Source organism: Centruroides vittatus, unplaced genomic scaffold (assembly GCF_030686945.1).
Source record: "Centruroides vittatus isolate TY-2023 unplaced genomic scaffold, ASM3068694v2 contig_766, whole genome shotgun sequence".
Lineage (NCBI taxonomy): Eukaryota > Metazoa > Arthropoda > Arachnida > Scorpiones > Buthidae > Centruroides > Centruroides vittatus.
Window position 1 is genome coordinate 616,479 of NW_027122495.1, and position 6,236 is coordinate 622,714.

A 6,236-nucleotide genomic window follows, 5' to 3' on the forward strand; every position below is an offset into this window, starting at 1 on the left:
TTTTTTCGCATTTAACTATGCCTTGTGGACACTGAGTGCCTTTTATTCCACCCCCCATAACGGGAACAAATGGGTGGTGAGCGAAGGATCCGGACTGATTGCACGTGTGAAGTTTCAGGAGGATTCTCACCCAGGTCCTTCAGAGCAGTTGGCTAACACCGAAACTGCCTCGGCCGTCAAAAAAAACTTAATAGATGGCTTAGGTCAGGGATGGGCAACCCTTCTCTACGTAAGAGCCGCATTTCAAAACTTTTGAACTGACACAGGCCGCGCACAAGAGAAAAGAGGGGGGAACTGTCGGTAAATCACAATTCTTTATTCATATATAATTATAAATTAGCATAGGTATACTTAATATAGCTTCTGGCACTGATCTAAACGTAATATATCGGAAATATTTGGTTAAATATCAGTCACTGCTAGTTTTAAATTAGTTTCGATGTATCTGTTAGCCGGTTTCTTGTTTTAATTTTTACTAAATTCATTGCGAAAAAACTTTTCACAAATATAAGTTGTAGAAAATAACGTTTGAATTTTTGTTGAATATATCATTAAGCTGGGAAATTGATATATTTATTCACGTTTTACGCCACGCGGGCCGCAAAAAATATTACTGCGGGCCGCGGGTTGCCCATCCCTGGCTTAGGTGACCCCAAAAGCCAGTTAACCAGGATATTCACTCACTTTTAAATACGTAAATTCGTTCAAAATTATATGTAAATGCGTTTTGTTGGAATGAAATCTTTGTTTACAGTTCCTGTGCTTTCGAGCTTACTAATTTATATTCAGGGATGTAAATTAATTTTTGTGGAATGTATTCCCTCGACAATAAGGCTATTATAAGCACTCTATGTTAAAGTCTAATTGTCTTTGCATACATTTTGTGATTTTGAAATAACTGCCTTCGTAACTAAGAGCAGAGCCATAACTAGGGTATGGCCAACGTGGCCCCCGCCATAGGCGCCGATTTAATAAAGGCGCCAACGAGAAGGTTTCAGAATAATATGTATTCGAAATTAATAACAAAAATACTATATAAATATAAACGTTTTTTATGATCTGTAATTTCTACAAACATATGTTTCAAAAATAAAGCACCATTTTTATTTAATAACGAAAATTAAAAAGGTGCCATTTTTATTCTTTGCCATAGGCGTCCAAAGTCCTAGTTACGGCACTGACTAAGAGTAATAAGTTTTATATACGTAAAATGAAATTTGGAACAGAGTATATGAAAGATGATTGAAAACATGAAAATCGGCTTCTAAATCGGGAAAAACATAATGAAGTTAAAATTTCACTTCAATGTATGTGGGCAATAAGGTCATTTTTGAAATGCCCATCATGGATTTGCCTAGGACAATAGGCATGGGTAGTAAGACATGGGGCCCGACATATATGGGTCAATCTACTCTTGAAAATTTCCAAACCCAAAGCTCGTTTTACAGAACAACGGATGAACTCTAGGAATTTTGTGGGTATTTGTCTCTCCAGGATATGTCGCGTTCCGATCCCTCACCAACCGACCGAACCTATGATGGACTTGATTAAAGACGCCTTCTAATATCCATAGGGTGGAGAGAGTAAAAAACTGAAAAGTTTTGAAGCGATCATTATTGAAAATGAATTACTGTTTTTAAGATCCATTGATCTTTATTTTTCTTGTAGAAAAATTTACTGTGTAAAGCTGTCAATATGATAACAGCCAGATATTGTGCCCAGTGCCTCGATAGGCAGACGCAAAGGTTGCACAGGCACAGGGCCCAGGACAAAAGGAGACTTGAAACGAGATATCAAAAATGATCAGTATTATAACTTCATTTTAAGATTTTAAAGATTCAGTACGTTCAGTGACTAACATTTCTGTTAAAAACTGGCCGGTCAGTTCTATCGTATCTTTATATTTTTGACTTCCCTTTTAAAGAAATGAAAATCTTGCACAAGGCGCAGGAAAAGCTGATTACGGTACAATTTGTACTGTAGCAAACTGAACATCGCAAAGATTAAGGCAACCTACTTTCAGACTAAGATTATGGACCCATTATTAGATTAGAAAATTCCATATTTTTACAAGACAGTAATCCGTATGGACGAAGTATTCAATCATACTGCCAAGTTTTCAGTAGCCTATACACTAAGAAAGCAGTTATAACTGGTATCAGGCGATCCCTTTATGTCTCTGTCAAATCATCAGACCGATCCTCACATATGAATTTTTGCGGCTTTGGCATCTAAAAAGGAGTCTATTAGAAAAGTGCTTGAAAACCGTAAAAAGTATACTAGAAGTGGAATGAAATTCCCCTTGAATCTCCGCAACGGACCCTCCTGCAGTAGAAACTTTGCTGCAGATCAATAGTTCTGGCTTGATGAAAGCACACAGAAAACAACCGATGGTAGCAAAACAGTATAGAAAACTCCAGAATTAACTGACTAATCCTCTGTATTCAGAATTTCGTTACAGCGAACATCGTAATAATGAACGTTTAGATTTTCCCGGCCCAATCTCTGCAGAAATCCACGACAGAATCGGTTGTACATTATAAAGGACTTTCAATTTAATATCCCTTTTCTATCAGTCTTATGGTACTAGAATTCTGCAAGTTTTACTTTACTATAATAATCTCGTTATTTGTTTTCCTCTTTGCAATTTTCTTCCAGCTGTTAAAGGACTGTACCTAACGGAAAAATGACGAGCTTGAAAGCGAACATGTAGGAGTGCACCATATTGCATAAATCCAACGTGAGCACCAAGACCGTTCATCTTTAATCATAAACGTTTGTTTTGTCGCGTCTTGTAATGAAAAAGTTACAAATAATAGTTAGTTCACAAAGATGCTATATTGTTTTTAACCTCATTTCACGTAAATTCGCGCCTCCAAATCATATTCTTCCAATTCTTTGGTTTCTTATACCAGAGGGAACTGATAGGAGCCCAGTAACGTTTTCCTGTCGGATATTCCTTTGTACCATCCGAGTCTCACTCCTAGTGAATAATAAAGTAAATAATAAAATTGAGACACAAACAGCCGTTCTTACACTTGCAACTCGTTAGCGACTTAAATGTGTAAGCCTTACTTTTCCTTAAAAATTGAAACACTACTCAGGATGAGGACCGGCGCTACCATTTAGGCAACATAGCTTGCATCATAGGCTGTTGCCTACAATACAAGCCATCAAGGGATGCAAAATTTTAAGCTATGCTTTATTCATACTTCAGTAAAATATTAAACTGTGATATATTATTTAGATATCGGTTCTTTTTCCCTATCCCTCAAACACCACACTATTTTACTATTTAACTCTGAACTACTACTCAAATTATGATCACCCCATATTTCTGTGAACAAATGTAACGTTGCTATGAGTATTTGTGAGAAATTTTTCGGGGGTGATCCGTCTCGGATATGTCAGAACCCATCCCTCACCATCCGATCGTCCCGTTATGGCTTGACCGAACCCATAACGGGCATGGTAAAAAAGGCCCTCTTAATGCCCACACGACAGAGTAAAAAAAAAAAAAAAAAAAAAAAATACAGTCAAACCTGTTTTTATGCGCTCTTTTTATGTGCGATTTTTATTTGTGCGATTTTTTAATGCGAATTTTTAATTTGTGCGGTATAGTTGGCGACTAGTCTCGTGCGATTCGTCGTGTCTCACGTTGATTTATTATAGCTAAATAAACTTATTATAGCATAAATGCACTTATTATAGTAATATTATTGCATGAATATGCGAAAAATGAAATAATTTACTTTTTAAGTCAACAAAACACCACCTGGACAAAAAATATGTAAAACAGACGATAGACCAGACGATGCAGTCAAGTGCTGACATCTGTTGTCAATAAATTCTATTTCGTACGGTTTTGAGTTATTTTCTATGTGAGACTTTTTTTATGCGGTCCCTGTTGACCGCATAAAAAAATTATTTTTTAATTGTGTTGCGAAAACTATTATTTACAGTCATTCGTGAAGTTTCGTGAGATTTTTTTTTAATGCGTTTTTTTTAATGCGGTCCCTATCCCCCGCATAAAAACAGGTTTGACTGTACTGCACTTGTTTATTCCAGCATGCGCGTCCACGAGGGAGACAAATGGGGCATTTTCCCTCCTGGGATCAAGTAAACACTGCAGATTATCGCAACAGTGAGAGAGACGTGTAAGTTTTCATTTTCGACCATGGGATGCATTTTTTGTATTTATGCAATACTGTATTCTTCAGTGTACTTGTGAAAACCTCCCAAAATGTAATAAGTAAAAAGTTTTGATGTAATTATTTCTCTCTCACGTTTGCTCCCTCGGAAAATTTTCTGCAGATGCTCATGCTCTGTGGTGTGACGTTTGCCGTGTGTATGTAATAAGAACCGATGCCATTGGCGTTAGATGCGTGTTATAATCGGATTTTGCCATCCAATCATAACACACATCTAATACATATTAATCTTACACAGTTTAGAGTATATAAATAATCTTAAGTATACTTTTTTTAAAACTCCACGCTGGGCACTAAGAGACCTTTTTATCAAATCCACAATGGAGTGACCTGGTGAAAAATGGGGGTCTGAAGTATCCGGACGAACCACCCCGTAAACCACGAGGGGACAGGACATGACAGCACATTTACAGCTTACTCTCATTCCATTTATCGAAACTATCAGGATAATGATATCAGGGTTGCTGCCACAAATAATAATAATCAGTCCATAATGTCAAGGTGTTGCGTTGTTGCGCACTAACGACGTGAGCTGGTTAATGAAATCTTTAGCGCAGAAAAATTTTGGTAATCTGGACATTTTTGGATTTTTGAAAGCATAGATCGGTAGTTAATTGAAATCTATATTAAAATAAATAAATGTAGAATAAATACGGTAATCTAGTAATATTTTACATTTAAAGTTTGTAAGAATGATCAATTTCTTTTTATTCTGACGAAACCGTGTTTTTTTTTTTTTAAATTTTTTGCACGGTTTCGTCAGAATAAAAAGAAATTACTAATATAGAAACGGCAGATATCATAAGAACGGAAAACGTGTGCAGTTCAACATCAAAATAAAGGACAGAGGCAAAAAAGTAAAATATTACATTAATACGAGTGCAATATTTGCATATTTCAAACTGTGTCATTTACTGTATATCGATATTTACTTCTAAATTTTGTAGCCGTGTGGTTAGGAGTACGAAACAATATCTTAAATGGTCTATAAATTAGAGGTGTTACTGCAACATTTAAATTGATTTTTTTATAAACATTACACTTTGCAGAAGATCGACACACGTTTTTTCGAAATAATTCCATACACAGGATCTATTTTTTCTGTGCATTTTGAACTATTCTCTATAGTTAAACATACTAAGCTTTTACAATAATTCATGAATTATAAATAGGGGAGGAGTGGGAGGAATGGGACATTTTTGGGAAAGTATGTCAAAAACATAAGCAATGAAAGAACTTTTAAGTCTCTTTTTTAGCTTGTTAGTTTGAATCACCTGTATCTTCTGAAAAGTACTGGAAGTTTCAATGCTAACATTTGGTAGAAAAATTATGTTTTGTATGCTGTGACAAATGTCCCACTCCTCCCTAATAAAAGGGAGGAGTGGGACAGTTTATGAAAGGATAACAAATTCACATGAAATTGGTATTAAAATTCTTATTTAGCAAATATAAATAGTTATTACTGATGTGTGTGTCTATACAATATTAGTTTTACTGAGATAGTCATGTGAAGCTTCGGAAATGGGTCTAGAATTTGTGCAAAAAAGAAAAAGATTTTTTTTGTTTTTAAATAGAAACTAATAATTATAATAATTAAAATAATGTTGTTGTAAAAGGAAACCGTCAAACCAAAAAAAAAAAAAAAAAAAAGGAAAACGAAGAATGAATATTTTATGTCCATAAAAGGACGTGTTTGTAGAAATTTCCGAGAAAGTCGGTCTTCTCAGGTTGAAACAATAGATTAATTTGAGTACTGGGATCGAATTGTCAGTCGAGATTGACTCATCCCACAATCTGGGTTCCAATCTCGTTACAATTCGTAACGAGGGGGGGGACCAATTGGAGAGCGAGGACAAGTCGGCATCGACCTATCCTAATGTTCGATCTGGGACTCAAAAGAAAGTTAAGAACCGTCAAAAAAGGATGTGACGTTCTTGGTTCATAGCGCTCCTTTCACGGAATTTTTGTGCTCCTGTCCGTACACACCGAAGGCTTGTTCGACGTCCCAGGATTCGTTTTCCCATC